The sequence below is a fragment of the Rhodnius prolixus genome, unplaced genomic scaffold (assembly GCF_049639745.1).
Source record: "Rhodnius prolixus isolate KJV_2025 unplaced genomic scaffold, Rpr scaffold_9, whole genome shotgun sequence".
NCBI lineage: Eukaryota > Metazoa > Arthropoda > Insecta > Hemiptera > Reduviidae > Rhodnius > Rhodnius prolixus.
Window position 1 is genome coordinate 29,440,220 of NW_027411604.1, and position 26,031 is coordinate 29,466,250.

Genomic DNA, 26,031 nt, shown 5'->3' on the forward strand with positions numbered 1-26,031 from the left:
TTTTGTTGTTATAATTGTTTCTTATAACGCAATAAAATGCTTCTATTGTAACTAAATAAATGAGAAAAAAAAACGTTTTTGAAAAATGTGCTGTCGAAAATTAAAACAGAGCCAAATTGTCCTAAAGACAAATTGCGGGTAGCAAAAAAGAAACTGCTTTAGTCAAATTTAGTCAACAGAAAATTTGATTAATTTATACCTTGAGATTCTGTTGCGAACTTCAATGAAACATTCGACAGTTAAGCTAATGTACGAGGGTCGTTTGAAAAGTCCGTGCAAAGTCAGAGAGATAGCACCACTGGCGCGTATCGAGGTTATGTCTAGTTAGTAGCATCTCTTGGAAGAACACACACCAAGTTTCAGCTAGATCGGTCTATTTCTTTGTGTTTGGCATTCGTTTGAATCGAGGAAGTCGAGTGATTTTCAAAAAATGGACGAAAAAGAATTTCGTGTGTTGATTAAACACTACTTTATGAAAGGCAAAATGCCTCAGGAGACTAAAGAGAAGCTTGATAAACATTATGGTGACTCTGCACTTTCGATTAGAACAGTTTATAAGTGGTTTCAAAATTTTCGGAGTGGCCATATGGGCACAAGTGACGCTGAACGTTCTGGACGCCAGTTGAGGTTACTACTCCAGAAATCATTGATAAAATCCATGATATGGTGATGGATGACAGAAGAGTGAAGGTCATGAAGAGTGATTTGGACATGACAAAGCTATCCGCAAGATGGGTGCCGCGATTGCTCACGCTTGACCAAAAACGAAATCGTGTGAAGTGTTGCAAGGACGGTTTGCAGCTGTTCCAGAAGAATCCGCAGGACTTCAAGCGTCGTTTCGTCACTGTGGATGAAACATGGATACATCACTACACTCCTAAGACCAAAGAACAATCTAAACAATGGGTTACCAAGGGGGAATCCGCGCCAAAAAAGGCGAAGACCGTTCCTTCGGCCGGAAAGATTATGGCGACTGTCTTTTGGGATTCGCAAGGAATAATCCTCATCGACTATCTGGAAAAGGGTAAAACTATTACAGGTGCATATTATTCATCGTTATTGGACCGTTTGAAAACCGAGCTGCAAGAAAAACGCCCACGATTGGCCCACAAAAAAGTCCTTTTCCATCACGACAACGCACCAGCTCACACCTCAGCAGTTGTGGTCGCAAAATTAATGGAAATAGGGTTCCAACTCGTTTCACATCCCCCCCTATTCTCCAGACTTGGCTCCCTCGGACTACTATTTGTTCCCCAATATGAAGAAATGGCTGGCGGGAAAGAGATTTTATTCAAACGAGGAGGTGATTGCAGAAACGAATGGCTATTTTTCAGACTTGGACAAATCCTATTATTCGGAAGGGATCAACAAACTAGAGCAGCGTTGGACGAAGTGTATAAGCCTAAAAGGAGACTATGTTGAAAAATAAAAAAGGTTTACCCCAAAAAATTAAGTAGTTTTTATTTTTGCACGGACTTTTCAAACGACCCTCGTATTGATCATTCAGAGGTTGTTACGGTTTAAATAAACGTTAATCATTCAAGATAGCAAGAACAGAGAGAAAATAATTTCAAAATTATATAGTACGAAGATAGAAACACTAATTGGATTAAAAATCATTTAAAAAAAAAAATAAATAAAAACTAAAAAAGGCAAAAGAGGAAGATATATTCTTCATAATATAAAAAATATATACTCTTATTGTGGAGGATAATATAGAATGGCCGATTGTGTTTATACCGACAGAGGTAGCTAGCAAATTAGGCCCAGCATTTGGTCACTTGGCTTTAATTTCTTTGTGTTTTTAGAATGCCGAGAAGCGAGAATTGGATTGCCTATTATATATTACCAAGCTATTTCAACCATTAGTATGAAATTGTTACCTTCCCTACATAGAGCAGGTTAATAATTATTTGAACGAAAACAACACGAACCAGAGTGTAACCTTTCTTGTCTCTTTAATTACACTTAAAAATAAGAAAGTAGTGTGAGAATTTTTAAAATATAGTGAATAAAAATAATATTTCTTTTAACACGAACAAAATAAAATAATAATATTATCTTTTCTAATTTGAACCAATTAATTCTAAAAGCTATAAAAAAAGAAAAGATATTATTAAAAATAAAAAGATTTAACAATACTGTAAATTCTCACACTGTCTCAGAAAATGAGTATATTTTGAAATTATTTATAATCGTTTTAAAACACTTAATTATCCGTTGATTTATGTTCAATATAAATGGGGTATTAACAACTTCTTTCAAGAAAATATGCTAACTTTCCTCGTTAACAAAAGTTCTGCTAAGAGGGAGCCATGGCATTTTCTAGTGAAAGATGTGCCCCATTTTTGTACTAATTATTTAACAGAAATTAATTTCATTTTAACAGTACGGAGCTATTGAACTTCAGCTGGATATAACATGACTGTCTTTATAACTGTTGATTGAGGAAGAGGTATTCTCTCTGTGGGGGTATTTTGGCATCTGGAAGTGGTTATCCCCAAATTGCCAACACCTTTTGCCCTTTCTAGGGTTACCTATTGTAAAAAACCGGTATTTGCAATAGTTTCTTGAAAGGCAACGAAGGAGAAACAGGGATTTTGTGGGCACAACGTGTGGTAATAACTCGTCTTCTTCCAAAACTTCCCTTGGGTAAAGCTGGTGCCTTTTGAAGTCAACTCAAAACTGGTTTGGGACTGTCTGGGTGCCCTGAAGGAAATTAGTGACCGTAATAAGGTATTTCTGGTTTGGATACCTGGTCATTCAGGTTATAAGGGGAAACGAAGCGGCAGATTTATTGGCCCCGGGAAGGCTCTTCGGGACACTTCGTTGGTCCCGGAGCCCTGTTTTGGGGTTGCGAAGTGTGTGAAGACTTCGGCCATTAACTTATGGGTGTAGAGTAGGTCTCAAGAGTGGTGGCTTGCCACCACTGGGCTGAGACAGGCGAAGAAGTTCATTAAAGGCTATTCGCCGAGCGCTGACTGCAGAATTAATCCGTCAAGGCCGTGTGGGGCTATAAGGATGATTGTTGGCCTATTAACTGGCCACTGCAGGCTCAGGAAGCACACGCATCGCATGGGCTTGGCAGATGATAGCTTCTGTAGGTTCTGTCAGGAAGAGGAGGAAACGGCATTGCAGTGTGAGGGGCTTGTTTGGCTAAGGATGTTACTTCTCGGGGAAGAAAAACCAAGGCCTGTAAGCTTTACCCAAGAGCCGCTCTCCAGCATTAAGAGTCTGATTAAAAGGACAGGTCTGCAGGGTGAGCTTTAGAGTGAGGGGAGCCACAATAGATCCAAAGGGGTCGCAGTGGCGTAGGCCTGGAGGCCGCCCTAGTTTAATCTATCTAAAGCTGGTGTCAACTTCATGTGCTGGAGTTATCCCACAGATCGAACATTATAAAGATTGCAGTACTTCCTCTTACCAGAGGTCAGAATATCTCAATTGGTGAAAAAGGAAATAACAGCCAACATGATTTACTGATCAATTCTTCTTAATTAACCAGTTAAGCGTGGAATTTAGTTTTTAAAAAACCCTCCCACAGTGTGCGGAAATAAAATCAGATAATGACGTGTATACACGTCGAACGCAGGGCAAAACAACCAAAAGTTTACAACGTCATAATAATCACTGCAAGCACTTTTCCGGCAATCTCTGGGATTACAGAACATTCTGTGTTCATTCATTAAATCTTGTACGCTTCACGTTAACTAGAGACGCAAGAGCTTTTACAAGGAAGAAAAGAGCTTTGAATTCTGCGCAAAATGAAATCATGCTCGTACTGAGGTCTGAATCTCTATCTAAAAGGTAAAAACGGCATTGCACAAGGGTTGAAAGCTGCGTAATTCCCAATCTCTAATGAGGAGACCAAACATGTACCAACTACTTATCATTTGGCTGACTCCCACCGCAGTTCTATTGGTAAGATAAAGGGAAACATCCCACCAAATAATATTCTTATTGTATTTTATTAAAATTTCGAGTTTTTATAGTTAATGGCAATTTTATATTTTTCACAACGAGTATACACGTCAAACGCGCTTAATTGGTTAAAGGAAATTTCAATATCTGCGCCTTCATGATTTATTTTGAATATTCAATAAAACAGGAAAAGAATTTACATGTACAAATTTATGGATTTTTAAACAAAAACAAAAATTAGGTACGATATAAAAATTAACACTATTTACACAAAAATTAAAAATGATTAGCTAGTCACGAATGTTGTTAGGATCGTGACCCAGTGTAGTACGATTTTATATATATGTCTGTAACTTATTACCTTCCTATGTAGTAATACGTCTACATTTTTTTGCTGACCTTAATCTTATCTTTGGGAAAGAACAAGAAATACTAGAAACGAACAGTGAGCATTCTTTAACATTTTATTTTTATTTCTAAAGAATGAAAAATTAATAGAAATAATAATCAGTTAAGATCAATAATTAATTGGAGAAATGGAATCGGCAGAAAGATCATGGCTGGAAATTATAGTCCAAGACCTAGAGTAGAGGATGGTGTAAATGTCAGAGATTAATATGGTTTGTGTTCCTATTAAAATAATTGAATTGTGCCAGTGTTTGTGAGTATTAAATCAGAATTGATGATGTTGAGGTTTTGGAGTGTTTTTTGTAATGAATATAAAACAAATTATTTCCTAAAAAATCTAGTTTTACCATTTCTAATTCTACTTACAATTTCGGAACATTTTTATTCTCACTAACATTTGATTTTTTATTTTTTTGTATTTCTAAAGAAATAAACAATTAATGGAAACAATAATCAGTTAAGATCAATAATATAGAAAATAACAGAAGAAAGGGAACGGATTAGCTATGAGGTTAGCATACTGGACTCCCACGCGGAGGTCCCGGGTTCGAATCCAGCTGCTGACCCTTAGATTTTTTTCTTCCTAGGAGCTTACAGCTCACTGTCCGGTGATGGACAGTGTTGTCTGTAACGAGAGAACACTGTCCGGAGGCCGGCAGTGCACTGAAAAAAGCTACGGGCGCCAATAACCTTAGATGTTGACGCGCCTTAAATCATAATAATAATAATAAAAAAAAAAAAATAACAGAAGAAACACCAACCTTTATGTTAAAAATGTAAACAATATAAAATGTCAACAAGCGTAAGCCCTGAAGAGATGCCTATTATATGCAGGGTGAACCAGTAAGTATTGTCCATAGGCCTACTGTGGGTAGTACATCTAAACTGGAGTTCAATGACGTATTGACCAACTTCATATTTTCCACTGTTTTTGAGTGAAGTCACTTTAAAGTTTTTTTTTAAAATCATTACTTTTTTTCCAATATAAATGTTATTACTCAGAAAGTTTTAGTCCGAATTCGATTCTGATGACACGATTAGAAAGACAGATAAATTTTCTAAAAATTGATACCATTTCGAAGCATACGAATTTTACCATTACACGAATTTTTTAAGAAAACTCATTAAGCCCTTACGTGATCATTATCAAGACCTAGGTGCTGGCACTTTTTAATAAAAGTTTCCTTGTTTAATGGGCTTTCTAACGTATATCATTTGCCCAGGATTCCTTTTATCTTTGTATGAGAAATTACGTTTGTTTTACAAGAAAACGTGTTCATGAGCACTCAAACAGTGTTAGTTATCAAGTTGTTTTAATTCATTGAAAACTCTTTTAGATGGACCAGTAGTCAATTTTAATGTAGGCTTTCTTAAAATAAGAAAGTCAAAGGTTACAAATTACACTAAATTTAAAGTGACATCACTCAAAAACAGTGGAAAGTATGAAGTTGGCCAATACGTCATTGAACTCCACTTTAGATGTACTACAAAACAGTAGGCCTATGGACAATACTTACTGGTTCACCCTGTATAGATAGTATAAAACGGCAAATTACACAGAAATAGGTAACTAGATCCGTATTTAGAATGTTCTTTTAAAAAAATGTGACGTAATGGGATGTTATATGGGAACATAACCCGCCCATGGCTCTCCAATGAATCAATTGAGCCGTTTATTTTGAAAGTGGCATAACTCCATTTATCTTCAAATCGAGATATTTAAGGGTTTGCGTTTCGATGAATTTAAAAATATACGTATAGGATAATAATGAGTCATACTGCTTAAGTGTATCTAAGGGTGTTAAAATTTATAGTTCCTATTAAAATAGTGGCAATTATTAAGTGAATAATATGCGTTTTCTTATCAAGAATGGAGTTAGGCCACTTTCAAAATTAACATCCAGACTCATTATAAAATTTGAAGGTGCCCAAGTCCATTCAACATAATTTAAGATGCTTCAAATTGAAAAAAACCATACTTATTTTATTTTACATATCTTTAAAACTATTTCTTCTTCACTATCTGAACTAAATGGTCTTGTTCTGTTCTTCCCCATGGGGGAAATAATTTCTACAATTTAATATTAAATTTTAAATTTTATATTAATTAAACGTACTAGTTATTCAACTAACGCAATTGTCCAAAAACTGAGGTTAACTTGTTAAATACTAATTAATTAAAATTACTGCCTTCAGACATTATCAATAATATATTATTATCTTGATTTAAGTATAAATGGAGTTAGGCCACTTTGAAACTACACGGTTTAATTATTGAACTAACTCTAAAAACTTATGTGTCAAGAATTATCGTATTTGCTCGGAATATGAGCAACCTGAAATGCTTTACTGATAAATAACAGGAAGTTGTAACCATGGCAACCAGAAAAAATTGACAAATGGAGTTAGGCCACTATCAAAATAAACGGCTCAATTAATGAGCGACAATGCCTAGTAAATCGCAGAATCAGTGCCATCTTAATCGACGGTTGAGATTGTCACGAAGAGTAAATGATGAATTATGGTCAATTAAAAAAGGGGGTCAGGTAAATAAAAAATAATTTAAATAAAAGTTTTTCAACAATATTTATTTACTTAATAAATAAGGAGGTTAAAAAAAGCAAACAATGGAATTAGTTGTTTTTTTTAAAAAAACAAATCGTAAATGGATGCACAAAAATTTAGTTTTCTAACAAATAAAAGTAATTCTAACTGGTGATCTCTCACTTATATCCGCCTCAACATGACCACAATGTGTCATTTACATTCTGAATGATGGAAGCTCGGCATGTGAATTGAAATGAGTGGATTTGCAATAAAATGATTAATGTGTACATTATGGGACTGGTTATATAAGTTTGTGCAATGGGCACTAGTTAGCGACCACAATAATAAATAAAATCCCATTTATCTTATTCACGAGTCCATTGTACGATAATGGGGGGGGGTTCCTTCCACTCCTTCAAATACAAAAAAAAACGCTACTACAAACAATTTTGTCAAAAAGAATTTTTAAAAGAATTCTTAGAAGTTAAAAGTAAATATAAAACTTTTAAAAGAATTCTTAGAAGTTAAAAGTAAATATAAAACTTTTAAAAGAATTCTATTGAATAAATCTAATAGACTGAATTCCAATGTTACTTAGTTTATTGCAAAGGTTGAAGACAGAAAACTTAAAACCATCACCTACATTGTTGTTCCAGCCCATAAAGTTTTCTTCTTCCTTTTGAAAGTGAATCTACCTGCTGCGCCCTTTAGACCTTCTAGATTCAATAAAACTTCACAAACTATTCACAGTTGGAAATTTTCATAGATGCCGCACGTAAATTTTATTGAGATAGAGAAGGGCACCAAAAAAAAAATAGAAAAGAAATAGCTAAAATTTGGGAATTTTTTTTTTTAATACAATTTATTTTTCGTTAAATAGTTATTTATTTAACAAGTGCGGAAAGTAGTACTTTTCCTCACGCGTGGCAGGGTTTGCACGCACGAGCGAGCGAAGCGAGGCGAGTGCAAGTGCAAATTGCCGAGTGTGAGGAAAATACTTTACACTCGAGTTAAATATTATATTTTTTCTGCAACCATTAGGGTTATTAACTAAAAAAAAAAAAACTAAACAGGAATCACTAGAATCCATTTTAAATTTCTATAAGGTAACACTATAACCTTTTATTCCCATTGGTGTCACTTTCCTCACTAGTGAGTGGAAAAACTTTATTGTGCTTCCTTGATATAAGAAGTTTTGTTATTAAATATTTTCTGTAAAACTTCAATAAGCTTATTTAACGTAACTAAATAATTAAAAAACGAATATTAAAAAAATAAAATAAAAATTGAAAGGAATATAGAAATAAAAATAATATTTTAATAAATAATTAGATATTTTTAATTATAACAGTTAAAAAGGTTATAGTGTTACCTTATAGAAATTTAAAATGGATTCTAGTGATTCCTGTTTAGTTTTTTTTTAGTTAATAACCCAAATGGTTGCAGAAAAAATGTAATATTTAACTCGAGTGTAAAGTATTTTCCTCACACTCGGCAATTTGCACTTGCACTCGCCTCGCTTCGCTCGCTCGTGCTTGCAAACCCTGCCTCGCGTGAGGAAAAGTACTACTTTCCGCACTTGTTAAATAAATAACTATATTTATTAAAATATTATTTTTATTTCTATATTCCTTTCAATTTTTATTTTATTTTTTAATATTCATTTTTCAATTATTTAGTTACGTTAAATAAGCTTATTAAAGTTTTACAGAAAATATTTAATAACAAAACTTCCTATATCAAGGAAGCACAATAAAGTTTTTTCACTCACTAGTGAGGAAAGTGACACTAATGGGAATTTTTCCCTACTAGTGTGGGAAGTTGGGCATTACACAGCTGATTTTAATTGAGTAATGAGAACATTCCTACATGGTTGCAGAAAAAAGTACTTTATTATAGCATGTTAAATTTTTAATATTGGAAATAGCTAGAATGGAAATCAATAAGAATATTGAGACTCCTACCATAGACAATAGTCAATTCTAATGGAATTTTTGAAAAGAATAAAATGTTTAAAATATTGTCACGTAACGCCATCTGTTTGCTGTTTGTCTGTCATTACTGTACAGCAGAATATTTTGACTTGAGTCCAAGCACGTCCTTCGTTCCACTCACTAACAAACCGACTCTAAACCTTAATAACTTCCACGGCCTTCTTTGTAGTACTACTGCATTAAAGTATTGTTTATCTTTTTAATAATGTCAACACAATCTTATTAATGGATAACCCTCAATTATGAATGAAGTTTTTTTTTTTTTTTTTTTTTTTTAAATATTTTCATGTTAAAGTCGGCTAATATAAGGGTGTGGAAAAAATAGTTTAGTCTTAGTTGAAGAAGACGGAAGGTTCTCTCTGTGGTAAAAGGGCATAGGCTAGCCAAAAAAAAGGATAAGGGTAGGAGATTTCATGGTTACTCTCTCAGGCCCTTTTCAGAACATATACCTGAGAGATGCCCTACTTACTTACTTACCTAAAACTTCAAAAACTAGATCTTTCAAAACATCTTTACTCTTTATTTAAAAATTCTACCCGAGGATTTAACAGAAAGTTACTTTACTCAATCTACTGAACAATTTTGTGTAGTCAAACCCATCCAACTACATATTGAATAGGAATTGAATAAATATTTATTACAACAAATATATACTTAAAATAAATACAGAAGTGTAAATGTAATGTATTATACATTTTAACCTTCTTGACTAGTGAAGTAAGAGAAAAGTTAGATGAGGAGGATTGGAATGCAGGGAAAATAGAAGAGGAAAAACCTGCAGCTAGTGTAGAGAGTTAGAGTAGGATATGTTTTAGTCTTCTGTGTCTGTATGTTGTAGAAGGATCTGTAGGAGGCTATGTCGCGGCAGAGCGGATTGGAATGGACGGTCTAGGATGGAAAGGAGTTTACCGGGGGATAATGGACGCAGTGGAGTGAGTCAATTCTAGTGCGTCGTGGAGAGTCTGTCTCATGAATTTGTTCTGTGTTGTCTTGGAGTTTCTTGATGTTGCCACTACAAGAGCAGGCGTAGAGCTACATCGGCCTAATGACCGCTTTGGAGGAGTTTGTTGGTCACAGTCATTTGGGAGTCACCTGAGAGTAGAGGAAATAGTAGTCGTGAAGTCCAGTTTACTTTGTCCTGAACGTGCGTAGTGAAAGTCAGTTAGTTGTCCAAAGTTAGCCCTAAGTATTTAACGTGGGTAGACCGCGGAATGAGAGTATTATTGTGCCTAATTTGTCGATTAAAGGAGGGTCTACGTTTGGTTGAAGAGTATAGCGTTAGCCTTGTCGTGGTTAATTTTAATTTTCCATTTACTGCAGAATTTTGTTAGTCTGTCTATTGCAAGAGTAAGTCTATTGGTGATGGTGGCCATTCTCCAAGATGACGTGTAAAAGGACACGTCATCAGCTTACAAGGACAGGTCGACATGAGGAGGTTTGGGCAGAGGATTTATGCAGGAGATGAACAGGATAGGACCTAGGATGGAAGCAACTACATACGAGGTGTGTTCAAAAAGTAACGGGAATTTTTAAATTTCGCGGGTTTGGAGAGTCTGATTGTAAAAATTTTTTTTTTATTATGTTGGTACACATGCCCCTGAAGTACGATAAAATTTTCAGTAATATTCATTGTTTACTTCTTAAGTGGCAGCCGTTAAGGTTAGACGTGTTTTTCGAGCTTGGCGATTTTTGTTTGTTAAAAAAAATGGATCAAAGAATTTGTATTAAATTTTGCGTAAAAAATGAAATAAAGTGTAATAAAGTGTGTGAAATGTTAATAAAGGCATATGGTGAGTCTGCTATGAGTAAAACAAGGATTTACGAGTGGTATAAGCGTTTCCAAGATGGCCGCGAAAACGTTGAAGATGACGAACGACCTGGACGTCAAAGCACATCAACAACCGATGAAAACGTGAAAAAAGTGAAAGAAATGGTTATGAACGATCGCCGAATCACAATCAGAGAAGTCGCTGATGATGTTGCCATATCAATTGGCTCATGCCATGAAATTTTTTCGGATGTTTTGGGTATGAAACGTGTGGCAGCAAAATTTGTTCCAAAATTGTTGAATTTCGAACAAAAACAGTGGAGAATGGAAGTTGCTCAAGAGTCACTCAATGAAGTCGACAACGATGCGGATCTACTGAAACGTGTTATAACAGGTGACGAAACATGGGTTTACGGATATGATGTCGAAACTAAGGCTCAATCGTCCCAGTGGCGGCATTCTGGATCGCCAAGACCGAAAAAGGCTCGACAAGTGCGGTCGAATGTGAAGGTTATGCTCACTGTGTTCTTCGATTTTAATGGCATAGTGCATCATGAATTCTTGCCACAAGGTCAAACAATCAATAAGGAGTACTACCTACAAGTTCAACGCCGTTTGCGTGAAGCAATCCGAAAAAAACGCCCGGATTTGTGGCAAAACAATTCATGGATTTTGCACCACGATAATGCACCTGCTCACACTTCATTGCTTGTTCGTGAATTTTTGGCCAAAAACAAAACTTTAACGATGCCCCAGCCTCCATATTCGCCAGACATGGCTCCATGTGACTTTTTTCTATTTCCAAACATAAAGAGAACATTAAAAGGCCGTCGTTTTACAAGCATAGATGACATTAAAAGCGAATCGCTGAAAGAACTGAAAGCTATCACAAAGATCGAGTTTCAGAAGTGTTTCGAGGATTGGAAAAAGCGCTGGCACAAGTGTATTGTATGCGAAGGGGACTACTTTGAAGGCGACAATATTAATGTAGATGAATAAATAAATATTTTTTTCTAAAAACGAAAATTCCCGTTACTTTTTGAACACACTTCGTATTATTTTAAAAAAATAAGGTAGACAGAGTATTGCCAATTTCAGTCACGAATTATTTATTATTTTTATCCAAGCTTTCGCCCTTGAGACTAGGTCATCTTCTAGGGCTTACGCTTGTTCACATATTGTTTACATTTTTAACATCAAAGGTTGATGTTTTTTCTGTGCTGTCTATATTTAGTTATTTTACACTAAACTACGTAACTAAATTTTCACGAAATAAAAATGTTCTACGTCATCAAACAATTCAAGATTTATTTTCTACGTCATAAAGACTGTTTAATCACTTTAAATAAAAAAAAGCTTCCTTTATTATCAAGGGGAAAAAATATATATAAACATTAAAGTTTCTTTTTATAACCGTTATTGTCTGCACAACTTATTTAATAATAGTAAGGTTATAAAACCATGACCAAATAGATAATTAATTACATAATGACTTAATTTTCCAGCGGTTAATTTCAGCTTCTAATTTTTTGATCCTCCCTAGTAGAAACGTAACTCTAGCCAAGCCATTACTTTCCTTCTATAAAAAATTCTAGTTTGTCTATAATTATTTATTCTCTGAAAACGCTTTGCAAGAACGGATTTAAGAGTGAAGTTGCAAGATTAAGACCAAGCAATACTTTTTTTGTTTTCAAATAATGAGCAAGACTTAGGAGAGATATTTTGCTTCCGCTGATGTGAGGAGAGTTGACCAGCTATTTCTACAAAGGACTTGCCACTCGTGTTGATGAGGACATCAATATGGAATTTTTTTTTTTTTTTTACACGAAAATACTAAGCTGAGATTGTCATGGACTGGACATGGAATGTTGATTGGTTACATAGAAACACTTAGAGAAAAGAACATTAAATTTTGATGGAATGTTAAGGTAGGGGTAATTTAGATGCTTAGATTCTATTTGAATTTTGAAACCGGTGGAAGTTTTATGCTAGGGGTCCCCAAACTACGGCCCGCGGGCCACATGCGGCCCCCTGAGAACATTTATCCGGCCCTCGCCGCACTTCCGGAAGGGGCATCTCTTTCATTGGTGGTCAGTGAGAGGAGCACTGTATGTGGCGGTGCCTCAAAGCGCTGAGTCGCTCATGTACAGTACTACTTCCGGCGACGCGGGATGCACGCGTCACGGCTCCGAAAAATAACAGCCAGAAGTAGTAAGAAAGGCAAAGCACTATAACTAAACCGGACATTGACCATCTCATTAGCCAAAAAGCAGATCCATAATTCCCACAGAAATACTGGACAGTTTGTTGATTTAAATTTACTTGTTCTTTATTTGAAATATTCTATTTGTTCCCGTTTTGTTTTTTTTTTACTTTAAAATAGTTTGTTTTATAGTCCGGCCCTCCAACGGTCTGAGGGACAGTGTACTGGCCCCCTGGGTAAAAAGTTTGGGGGACCCCTGTTTTATGCTTTAGGGCTGAAATATGATTAATTACTGAATAACAAATCAAAATCTGTTAAAAAGTTCTAAAAGAGTAATATAATCTCTAGGTGAGATCTACGTGTAAAAGCTTCTAGGATTCAGTCATATCCTAAAAGGGTTTTTAAACCCTTAATTTCACAGAACCAATTTAGGATAAAAATTCATGTAATAAGCAAACTGAATCCAGGAACAATCAGAGCATACAGGACAGTTGGGACAGCAAATTATGCACTAATTCCGACTCTTAGTTGCAAAACTTAATGGTTGACAATAATTTTAGTGCGTGAAGAAAAGTAAAACTTGATGTTTTGCAAATAAAGATTACTTTACGGTAGCTGGGTCATTTCCGTTCCACTCGAGATCTTATTGTTTATCAACTAGCGGAACTTGAAGGACTGATTCCTACGTGCTTCATCCCAACCCCAGAAGAACTCCTGATGATTGGCAGCAATGGTACCCGAAATACGGAGAAATAAAAAGGCTTTCAGTGGCCCCATTAAAGATTAAACATCTCAATAATAATATTATTACAACATTATTTGTAGCATTATTTTATAGTTTCGCTCTTGGTAGATAAATTATATAATATTTTTTTTATTTAAATTTCCATAGTCACGCGAAAATACCCTAATTATAGTTTTAACTGTTAAGAAATCTTTTTTTCCATTTTGGCTTATTTTTTAATAACCATTTTTGGCAGAAAGTTATTGATTAATGTAGATTGTAGAGGTCATGGATTCAAATCCACTGCTACCTAAAATATCTACTGTGCTATACCTCTCTAACTGGCCACTGCAGGCTCAGATAGCATATGCATCGCATGAGCCTGGCAGATGATAGCCTCTGTATAGGTTCTGTCAGGAGGAGGAGGAGGAGAAAACGGGAACTGCATGTGTTGTGTCAGTGTGAGGGGCTCGTCTGGCTAAGGTGGTTACTCCTCGGGGAGGAAAGACCAAGGCCTGTGAGAGCTTTACCCAAGAGTCGCTCTCTAGAATAGTGGGAGCCACAATAGATCCAAAGGGGCGCAGTGGCCTAGGCCTTTAATGCCGCCCTGGTAGAATCTATCTACTTATGCCTCTCTAACCTTCGGTTTGTGTTCGTGAAAAGGTGTGTGATATGGCTAGCTGGAGTTTGCCTATGGATTCCCGAAACCCAAGCACAGTTACACTAACAACAACTACATCTACAGGTCCTTGGTTATTGTGTTAAGATTCATTTAGTGTTGTTCATCTGGAATAGACGCAGAGAACGCCAAAATCCCTGAAGAAGAGGTACCAAAGGTTACAAGTAACCCAGAACTTTCATATCCCTTTTCGATCAAACATTATCTAGACAAAGAGTATAGGGGTCTCCGTTAATGCTGTTTAGGTCTCTATCGAAAAGTATCGTTTATGAGCGAATATAGCCCTCACAATACAAATAAAAATGAATGTAATAGTTATTTTAATTGCAATATTAGAAGGAACTATTGTTTCGTGGTTGCAATATCTGGATTGGAACCAACACAAAGGAGGTTAAAAATACATGAGAAGTTGTGGCCGGTACCTCCATCCTATTGTAATACTTATTTTTTACTTTTTTATATTCCCCGTCTAGTCTAGACATTTCTAAACATCTGCCCAAGAATTTTGCCATTTTCTTTTCAATCTATGTCACTTATTTTAAAACCTCTCCTAATTTTTTTTCTGGCTTCCATATCCGATGTCACCGTCATTTCCCTCTGATTCGTCAGCTGATTCAAAGTCTCAAGATCTTTTACTTCAGGATGAACAAAGTCCCAATCTGTTTCTGCTTAATTTTATTATTTAAGGCGCGTCAACATCTAAGGTTATATTGGCGCCCGTAGCTTTTTTCAGTGCACTGCCGGCCTCCGGACAGTGTTCTCTCGTTACAGACAACACTGTCCATCACCGGACAGTGAGCTGTATGAAGCTCTTAGGAAGAGAAAATATAAGGGTCAGCAGCTGGACATTATTTTATTATTATTTATTTTTTTAATTTATTTAATAAGTTACACCAGCGTTAGATGCCTATTAGTAACAATGACGATAACTGACATAACTATGCACACTCACTAACTGAGGGGAGAAGTTACCGCAGCGGTAACACTCCCTAAGTCGTCTCCAGGATTAGCTACTCTCTTCAGAAGAGAGAAAAATCACGAGGCTAATGGCGTTTTAATCCCTCAAGGAGGATGATCTGGAATGTGATTAGATGATACAATGGCAGACAAGAGGATTGAAATGAAGACTTTAAGTTCTGATGAAAGTGTTTATAATGAGTTCGAACACAACTTGATTTACAAACTTGAATTTCCAAGCCTGTGTGGATGGCTAGATTTGAAACGTAAAATGAAGCGTTCAACAATAGTGAAGATTGGAGCGTTTCGTTGAACCCCATAGTTAAAATACCGTTTCAGATATAGAAGTGTAAATTAGTCGTTTGTTATTTACTTAAAATATTAGATCGTTGGTCTAGTAGTCTTTCAAGCAGCCAATAACGTCTTATCATTTATTTATTTATTTTAATAAAGTATATAATTCATGTAATTTTTTTTATTGTGTCTTATTAAAATTTGTAAAACATTACGATAGAACCGTTGGAATAATATCTGGGCCTTCTAACATTATACGAGACATGGATCAACTTAATTTTAATTAAAACCCTTAAAAGAAACTTTTAACACTTACACTCTGAGAGAATTATTAGATCGTGACTATGTATTAACAAAAATATCAGTCATCTTGGAGTAGCCTAGCTAGTTAAGAAGAAGGAATCAGGAATGCAGAAGTAGATTCAGACTAGTGGATATCTGATGGTAAACGTGGTGAGTGAATGTTGTACAGGCCATCTGATGTAACCAGATCCTTCGATCAAGTTTGTCATGTCCATCTAATTTATCTTCCCTCTAATATACTGTTATATATGCAATGAATGAATATTTTCTATTTTAAGATAGGAATAAAATATTTTATGATTTCCTTACCGTTAAATACCAGTGTTAAATAAACGTTTTTATTAATTTTTATTTGAGATTTATGTAAATATTGATCGTAAACCTCAACTAACATATGTCACTTCCTGTGACGTAATACGTAGGTCATCTGTAGGGGCCGTGGAATATGTTTTTACATAACAGAATAATATTGTATATATATCAAAATAATATAATTTTTTGTACCCAAGCCCCTAGATCAAAAGCTTGGCCAAATGTTGGTACTTGGAAGTAAATCCACCTGAAAAAAATAGGATTCTGAGCGAATCATCGAGTAAAATTTTAAAAGCAGATTTAGTTATCCTTAATTCTGTACAAATAGACAGATAACTGTTGATTTCCCTGCTTCAGAACTATAGAAGGAGGATTTCAAACATATAATAATGATATGTCCACGTTATGTGGCAGAAAGGAAACGTATGTTTGACGATATATACAGGTATTTAGATGCACCATTTCGCTACGAAGACATAATATTCTCCACCAACATCTATGTGCTTAAATCTATAGCAGAGCTATCAGTGAAATATGAATGTATTTAAAAGTTATAGCCGATTAGAATGAATGCAAGAAAATGATTAGAGAAGGATTACGGTGATTTTAATTTCGGTTAAGCTATAAGGATGGCAGGAGCACAAAGTACTGATCCATCCATTAGTTGTAAGGTTTATGTAAATAGTTGTATATAGTAGAGGGAAGAATGTGTGAAGCGAATGTATTTATAAGTAAGAATGGAGAGTGATATTCTAGTGATAAGCACCTAGACGATGCTGGCTGTATGGCGAAAGCCAATGCCAAAAAAAGGAAAACTATAGTGAAACGAATTGTCCTATAAAAACAGGACTGTGTGCTATTCTTTAGTTAATTCAGAAATATTATTAATATCTACCGTTATTTAATTTGGGGATTAGAGCGACTAATAAGTGTTTGGTTTATTCATTACCTCTTCACAACCTCCTGTTCTCGACTATTTATTAGCTCTCCACAACCGGTTAGTTCCAAAAGTTTGTTGAGTAGTTCAAAAAAATCTGTGTTTTATTCAAATTATTTAGCATATTTCTGAATTAACTAAAGAATAGCACACAGTCCAACTCGTTAATCGAAAATCCTTTCTTTTGGAATTGGTACCTAACGCTCATTTAACATCATACACCATTTTCTTCTTTTTATTTTATTTTATTATTTTTAATGTAAATTATATATTTTTTAATATAGCTCTTAAATAAATTAATTATTAAATTACACGTTTGCAAAAATCGTACTGGATTTGACGATTCCGATCAGTTATATTCTTATGGTAGGTGAATTCCTTTCATAACGCCGACGCTGTTTTGGGGCCTACTTTTTTGCAATTAATCACAGATTTCTGCATCAATTTTTAAAATAACCCCTATGCATTGTATACCATTCGAAAGGTGATTGTATGTAGATGTTTTTCCTGAATAGTGCACGGTTTTTTCATATAAAATGTTTTTGAGAAAAATGAAGTCAAAGTTTTTGGAAAAAATTAGAAACTTAATATTTCTTCTGTTTGGGCCACAATTTGAAATACTTAATATTATTATTTTGAAATATAAATTAGCTTATTTAAAAGGAAATTTAACCTTCTTTCTAATGAGCTAATTGAAATTGCTGTAGCTTTAATAGTTTGAGAAATATAGACAAATGTTTGCTAAAAAGTAGTAACACTTTGAAAAAACATAAAATTAAAAATATCTACAAAACGGAGCCGATTCGAGCCATAGTTTATATGGATTTTTTTATTGCAAATGATGCCCAGAATCGCCTCCCGAAGTTACCGTAGTCTTATGCTGAACACCCTGTATAGTAAAAAGCCCCGTTTCAGAAACTATTGAGATATTGTATGTTAAAGTTCTTCACTTCAAGAAAGCACTTAAAACAAATGTTCAGCTAACAGAATGGTTGGGTTCACCATGCTACGACCATATGGTTGATAGCTTCTATTTACAGAACATATGAGAGCGTTCGGGGTGCATATTCAATGAAACTTTTAAAGCAGTTTTGGATTTTAATTTATCTTTAGAACTCATGAAGTTCGTGAAGGGAATTTGTTTGCTACTTATACAAAAATTTCTGTCATACCCGTACTGACTGATTGTAGGAGGAAAACATCAGCTAATCCAAGAACAATAAGAAACTTTGTAATTGGAAATCCAAATATTTCATGAAAATCCCTGAAAATGGACGAGAAACCGGATAGAACGATAGAAAACAGCGCATTCTGACGGATAGTACAGAAAAAAAGGTTGATTTTATAAAATCTACAGAACGATTGTTCCCAGATTAACAATCATGGGTCTCGTATTTTTTCAATTTTTTTGAGCCGATTCAGCGCATTCCACAATATTAAGAACATGGTACATCCAAGTCACTTTGACTTCAGCCTCTTCTTACAGCAACAAAAGAGCTCGTTGGGTAGACGGAGAAAGAAATGCTAGGTTATAGGTCCCCGTCCAGAAGGTACCGCTTGGACCTCCTAAAACAATTAGTTTAAAATCTTGCTTACATCTAGACTTCAACCACTTGATGAAGTTCTTACCAGAACCCTTTCTATAAGTAGTAATTTTTGTATAAGTAGCAAACAAATTCCCTTCACGAACTTCAGAACCATAATTACGAAGAGCCAAACTGGGACGCAGAGGAGGAAGAGGCTCATTTTCGTTTTGCTTTTCGCTTAATTTGTGTTTTTCATATTTGAAATGCAATCAAAATTATTAAGAACTGAAAACATATTAATAAATGGGCGCGGGAGAACGATCGGCCGCGATGTCGGTGTTGTTCAAGTTTGACCGGGACAGGGATCTTAAACCGGGACCATCCCGGTCAAACCGGTACGTATGGTAAGCCTATCTATAAGCCTATGGGGAGAAAAAAAACACAAAGAAACACCCATTCGACTTACGACAGATTGTTAGGAGTTGTGATGAAGTTCGGTACAGTCAGGACAACTTGTCTCTGTGAGTTTTTCCTATTTGGTTTGCGAGGGACTACTGGGAGTTTTAGAAAGATTCAGTTCAGATCAGGGTTTTGTCTTCGAGTAGAGCTACATGAACACACTGGGACTTCGAGAAGCCCACGATTTAAGTAAGTACTTAATCTTGCTGAAAATCTAATTCATAAAAATATGTAAACTCAATGATTACTTATAGATAAAATGATGTAAAATACCAATAAATTCAACTACTTTTTAAACAAAATAGTACTCGTTGCATACATTTCTAGGTAAATACTATATCATGCCTGCCTATCCTCTTTGCAGCGCAGACCTCTTAAGATCATACAATAGTCTTCTTCCTAATTATTGCCTATTTTAGGAAACTGCTGAATTATTCAACAGCAAAAATGATCACCATACAATTCATGTTCCTGTAATGATTGTGAATATTTAATGGTGGCCCTGCATTATCTTTTTTTTTTTTTTTATAGGAATATGGTTTATTTATTCCATACAGTCTCTCTCATCAACTTGGTGAATAACGGCGTTAGAAGAGAAAGAAATCCTATTTTTAGGGCGAATTTAATGTTTAAAACTATATATTAGATGAACTATTAAAAGAATAGATACAAACGCCTTATTTTACCGAAGAATTCACTTCACTTACTTCCCAAAAAATAATTATACAGAAAGAATAGGATAAACAAAAAATGCACTTACCAATGACGAACTGTGCATCAAATTTTAAAATATATATATATGTATATAATTCACATTAACCGCCTAATAATTTAAATAGTTAAGGCACAATAAAATGGACACATTACTATTTCTTTTACATAAAAATAAATCACATGTATACTACTCACAAACACATCATAATAATACAAAACAAAAATTGTTTAAAGGAGTGAAGGGAACGGTATATAACACTAACTACAGCTTCTAAAGGAATGCTATCCCCACTTCTTGTAGCGGTGAGAATGGTCATTCGGCCAAATAGAAATATTAATGGTGGGGTTACATTAAAAAAAACCAGTTTTATAAACCAGTTTAGCCAACTTAACAAAATTTAATTCCCCCTATAAAGAAAATGTTTTTCACAAATTTATTTTTTCATTAAATTTTAATTTAATTTCATCAAATAAATTAACATCATCATTATTTAAATAAATTCATTCATCTAAGGTAGCAGTGTTAAAAATTTTCTTTTTCTGTGTAAATCGAAGTAACCTATTATAACCTACTATTGAAGTTACTTCAACAGTTTGGTTTAGCATTTGGTTTTCTAATAATTACTGAAATATGTGTAAAACTCTTTCAAATAAAATTGAAAATACAGCAATATCAAAACAAGGAGATAAATCTAGAGATTCATCTAAATTTTCCAACGTTTAAATATGTATTTTCCAAACAGTGTCAATTACTGTTTGAACGGCTAATATTAATAGAATTCAATGATTTCATAGGTATAACATTCATCTGGCAGGAGCTATTAAAGCTATTGCTCCTAGTTGAGTAAATATACTACAGATACATTCCTATATTCCTATGCATTGGTTGAATATACATTTGTATGATTACAGGAAAGAACTGTTGCAATGGTCAGCTGCTATACGTCAACGCCGCGAATAGTGGCGCTCAGGACTTCCTATTGTTATTTAAAAAGACTGCGGTTCATCAGCTGGGCAGTACAGGCAGTGAAGGCAGTAAAAGCTGACGATGACTTAGGCATTACAGGTCAAGAATTGGATGAGTTCGTTGCCTAGATATAGTGATACTCTGTATTTCGCTATAAACATTTTTTGACTAGTTTGTAGCAGGATGGAAGAAGGGGTTAACGAGACGGAGAAGCTACTTGCTGGAGCAAGTGTTTTCATAAGCTTCATAAGGTAAAGTGCTTATTTCTGTCACTTGGCTACTTGAAATAAAGCATTGATTCTCACCTTTACTTGAATACCAACCATGAACACGTTAGAATTGAGTTTACTTTTACTTGCCCCTACTAAGAACAAAGTATTACATTAAAATAGATTTTAGTATTTGAGTCTTGTCAGAAAATATTAGTTAATACAATACCATCAAGCCTACAAGAACCTGTTCTGACCAAATATCCTAAACGTGACTTCCTGAGCACCCAAAATAATCCGGTATTAGGATTTTTAGCAATTTGTAAGAACGTCGTGTGAGTGTGCATGTTAGATTTTTCTAAAATAGTTCCATTAGAATGTATTGTGTAAAATAAGCCAACTACAATTTAGTAAAAATACCAGTTTACAAGAAAACCCAACTACATAGGTAGTGGAAAGAGAAAGTCGTGTGAGTGTGTCCATTAGATTTTCCTAAAATAGTTCCATTAGAATGTATTGTGTAAAATAAACCAACTACTATTTAGTAAAAAGACTAGTTTACAAGAAAACCCAACTAAATAGCGGTAAGAGAAAGTCATGTGAGTGTACATTTTAGATTTTCCTAAAATAGTTCCATTAGAATGTATTGTGTAAAATAAGCCAAGTACTATTTAGTAAAAATACTAGTTTACAAGGAAACCCAACTAAATAGTGGTCAAAGAAAGTCATGTAAGTGTGCATGTTATATTTTCCTAAAATAGTTCCATTAGAGTGTATTGTGTAAAATAAGCCAACTACCATTTAGTAAAAATACCAATTTAAAAGAAAATCTAACCACAAACGTAATACTTAAAAAAGTCGTGTGAGTGTGCATATTAAATGTTAAATATTAAATTGGAAATAAAATTAAATAATATTCTTGGTCAGTTGAGCCGAAAATAGCCGACAGTAACCGATCGCATTCGGCTAGTTAGAGAAAAGAGAAGAGAAGTGATGTTAAAAAGTCGCGGCTAAGGCTGGTTGGGTTACAGATCCAGTAATTCCTAGAATTCTCTACTTTTTCCAGCTAATTTGAGGTTCTCTAACCCAACGTGCCTTGATGGCATAGGTTTGGACTGAATTTACTGCTCTGCACTTAGTTTATCGACTATAACTCAGGAACGGATGATCGCACAGAGTTCAAATTTGATATTTTGTTCAGGTGACATCACAAGAAGCGACAGTTAATTTTTGGTCAAAATAGGTCCACCGGAAGTACCACTTTACTGAATAGATTTTTCTCTTTTTTTAAACTTTTACTCCAAAACCGCTCCTTGGATTTTCTTCAAACTTGGTATAATTATAGCTCACAATTAGTTCTACAACTTTTATAAGAAACATTTTTCTGGATTACTTCGATTAAGGGCACTTTTGGGGGAGAGGGTGGTGAGGTAGTCCGGTAGAATGCCAATTTGTTTTAATATATGGACTTAAGTCCTATTAAACATTAATTAGAATTAAATTTGAAACAAAAATTCTTTATTTAGAAAAAGTGGTGTACCGGAAATACCATTTTACAAGTTCCTTTATAAGTTACTTTGATTTCTTCTAAACTACAATTAAATAGGAACTGTTAATAGCTTTTGTAATAAACATGTTTAAAGATTTTTTATTTTTACTTCTCACTAAAATATCCGATTTGTTATTGCTATCTTACCTTCAAAACTATATTTTCGCTGAATCATACTCCTTTATATTCACCGTAGAAGCAAGCGTTCCTAACGCTCAAATCTTAGTCCCGTTCCATTCATTATTTACATACTGATAATCCCCAACATTCTAATACTGTCCTATGAATCTTTGTGGAAGGAACCGCATTAATTATTTAAATACTCGTACTGTGGTTTAGATTTTATTTTTATTAGCGTGACATATACTGCATACAATAATACAACTTAAATCATAAAATGCGGTCTCATAATTAAATAAACATTTAAATATAACATTCACTACCCCTTCTTGTGAAAAGATTTGTATTTATTTGAATTTCGATAGTAAGTCCCTTTCGATTTTAGTTATTGTATTGATAGTAATAGTTCTTATTCTTTCTCTAGTACAGTTTCCTGAAGTGAAGTAGATCGTTTAGTTTTAATCTTACCAACATTGTTGATAATGTATTGTTCCAAATATTCTAAAGATTCAAGTAATATTGATTAATTTTCATCTTCACTACTTGGACTTCTCGCACACTTAGCTTTGCCAAATATTGGCACCATCAGTGCTCACATACTTACTTCATACTACTGCCACTTTTTATCAGCAGTATAGTTAAGTGATCTGTTTAGTTTCTCACACAATTGCTGATTTAATGAGTATCAGGAATTATTATATAATCTATCTTAGGCCATGACATTGGGTAGGTTTTTTTTTATCTGTTTCAACTTGGTAAAGTTGTGATCTGTCAATATCGTAGAATCTAAAATTTTAATAAAACACTTATTAAACTAAGATTTTCACGAGGAATAATTGAGCCATTCTGTAGCCAGTTTTTTGGTGCAGCTATACAAAATACCTATGTGGCTATAAGAATTTAGATTCAAAGTTTTTTTTTGTTTTTTTTTTTTCAGGTAGGACGTAGCAAATTGAACCATTGTGTGGCAAGGATTTCAATACAAAACTGGATGTCTGCAGAATTAAGGCATAAAAAATAATTGAGGCTGAGAGCAAAAGTAGATCATAAAAATTAAAATAATAAACAAAAATGTAAATGATTTTTTTGTAATCTGTATTGAAATGTTTTAATTAATAAAAAAAATTAAAATAATGTACCTTCTATTTATTTCCCACGAAAATAACATATGTAATTCAAATGGTAACATGTAATACATTGACATTTTGTAAAAATAAAATAATAGAATAACTATTATACATATTTTCATATAATATTAAAAATACCTATATTAAACCTAGAGAAGGGAAACAATTAGTTCCAAAAAAATCCGTCAAAAGAGCGCCACTTATCAGGCAAATAAAAAATTAGTTTTAAAAAAATCCGTCAAAAAGCGCCACTTACCAGGGCAACAACTGACATTTCTGTCAGGTGTTTGGATTGTATCTGTATGCTGGACCACTATAAATCAGCAATATAGATTACAGAATTTTAAAAGCTGAGTGTAATGAAGGAAGGTTTAATATGTAAGTTCTGACAGTCGTTGAAAGACTGAGTATTCACGTCAGAGCTAGATACAACATTAAGGGTGGACCTAATTTGGAAAATAAAATGTTAAAACATAGGATGAATACCAGATCTTCTTACAGTTCGACCAAAATGCTGATAATGTTTTCTTTATCAGACAAAATTCATGCTGGTGCTAGTTAGAACATAAAAGAGTAGCCTTTCTATTTATAAAGTTCTTTTTAGTTGTACAATTCAATCTTTGCCTTAATAGCAGCAGTTATATCCACAAAAGCTCCTTTCTCTACTTTAATACATTCCTTTATTTTCTTCGTTTTTTTTTATGTTTGTCAAAAAAAAAAAAGGTCCACCCTAATTCCACCATCCAATCTTGGTCTTAATAGTAGTTGTCTTTTCCCAAAACACCATTTTCCTTCTCAAACTTGCTGAAAGTTTCCAATTTTCCTTTTTTTGTTTTAATGTAGGCCAATTACTGCATAGTGAACCAATAATACACTATTTCCACTTTTTCAAATAGTTTTTGACTATTACTTTTCAAAATAGATAGACCCCACTTGTGCGATTTAGCAATGGCCTAATTATTAACAATCAAATGCCAGAGTGAAGGAATTTTTGCGTAATTAGGGTACTATTACCCCTTTTTCAAATGGTTTTTGGCTATTACTTTTCAAAATAGATCGACCCCACTTGTTTGATTTAGGATTGGCCTTTTTATAAACTATAAAATACAAAATCAAAGGAATTCTTGAGTAATTAGGTCACTATTTCCACTTTTTCCAATAGTTTTTGGCTATTACTTTTCAAAATAGATCGACCACACTTGTACGATTTAGCATTGGCCTTTTTATAAACTATAAAATACAGAATCAAAGGAATTCTTGAGTAATTAGGGCACTATTTCCACTTTTTCCAATGCTTTTTGGTAATTACTCTTCAAAATAGATCGACCCCACATGTACGATTTAGCATTGGCCTTATTATTAACAATCAAATGCAGGATTGACGGAATTCTAGAGGAATTAGTGGACTATTTCCACTTTTTCCAATGGTTTTTGGCTATTACTTTTCAAAATATATCGACACCCCTTGTACGTTTTAGCATTGGCCTTATTATTAACAATCAAATGCCAGAGTGACGGAATTTTTGGGTAATTAGGGTACTATTTCCACTTTTACAAATGGTTTTTGGCTATTACTTTTCAAAATAGATCGACCCCTAATGTACGATTTAGCATTGGCCTTTTTATAAACTATAAAATACAAAATCAAAGGAATTATTGAGTAATTAGGTCACTATTTCCATTTTTTCGAATGGATTTTGGCTATTACTTTTCAAAATAGATCGACCCCACTTGTACGATTTAGTATTAGCCTTATTATTAACAATCAAATGCCGGATGGACGGAATTCTTGAGTAATTAGGGCACTATTTCCACTTTTCCAATGCTTTTTGGCTATTACTTTTCAAAATAGATCGACCCCACATGTACGATTTAGCATTGGCCTTATTATTAACAATCAAATGCTAAAACGCGACGTTCCACAGAAATAAGAGATAACTTCCACATTTCCAAACGTTTTGGCTTCTTATTTTTCAAAATTGATCAACCCTAAAATAGCTTTCAAATTTGGTCGACTCTTACCCTACAATGCATACATTCCCGTGATATTGTTGCACCATTTCTTCTATTTCTAATGGTTTTTACTTTTTTTTTTTTTAAATAGATCAACCCCACCAGAAAAATCTAACATTGGCCTTTTTTATAAACTATAAAATACAGAATCAACGGAATTCTTGAGTAATTAGGGCACTATTTCCACTTTTTCCAATGCATTTTGGCTATTACTTTTCAAAATATATCGACACCCCTTGTACGTTTTAGCATTGGCCTTATTATTAACAATCAAATGCCAGAGTGACGGAATTTTTGGGTAAT

General features: G+C 34.1%; 2 protein-coding genes across 12 annotated transcripts in view; one reads left to right on the top strand and one right to left on the bottom strand.

Moving 5' to 3' along the window:
* The window catches only part of LOC141454634 (uncharacterized), a 66,822-nt gene extending 46,758 nt beyond the window's left edge, over positions 1-20,064 (bottom strand). For both annotated transcript variants that reach the window (XM_074129086.1, XM_074129083.1), the window contains exon 1: positions 19,790-20,064. The gene's annotated coding sequence lies outside the window, so the exon portion shown is untranslated. The remainder of the gene's footprint in view (positions 1-19,789) is intronic.
* LOC141454637 (chymotrypsin-2-like) overlaps positions 1-23,754 on the top strand; it is a 105,295-nt gene extending 81,541 nt beyond the window's left edge. For 2 of the 10 annotated variants that reach the window (XR_012458847.1, XM_074129090.1), the window contains 2 exons: positions 20,656-20,961; positions 23,526-23,754. The gene's annotated coding sequence lies outside the window, so the exon portion shown is untranslated. The remainder of the gene's footprint in view (positions 1-20,655; positions 20,962-23,525) is intronic. The other 8 variants (XR_012458848.1, XM_074129088.1, XR_012458846.1 and 5 more) reach the window with 6 other exon arrangements.
* Positions 23,755-26,031: the final 2,277 nt, after the last annotated feature.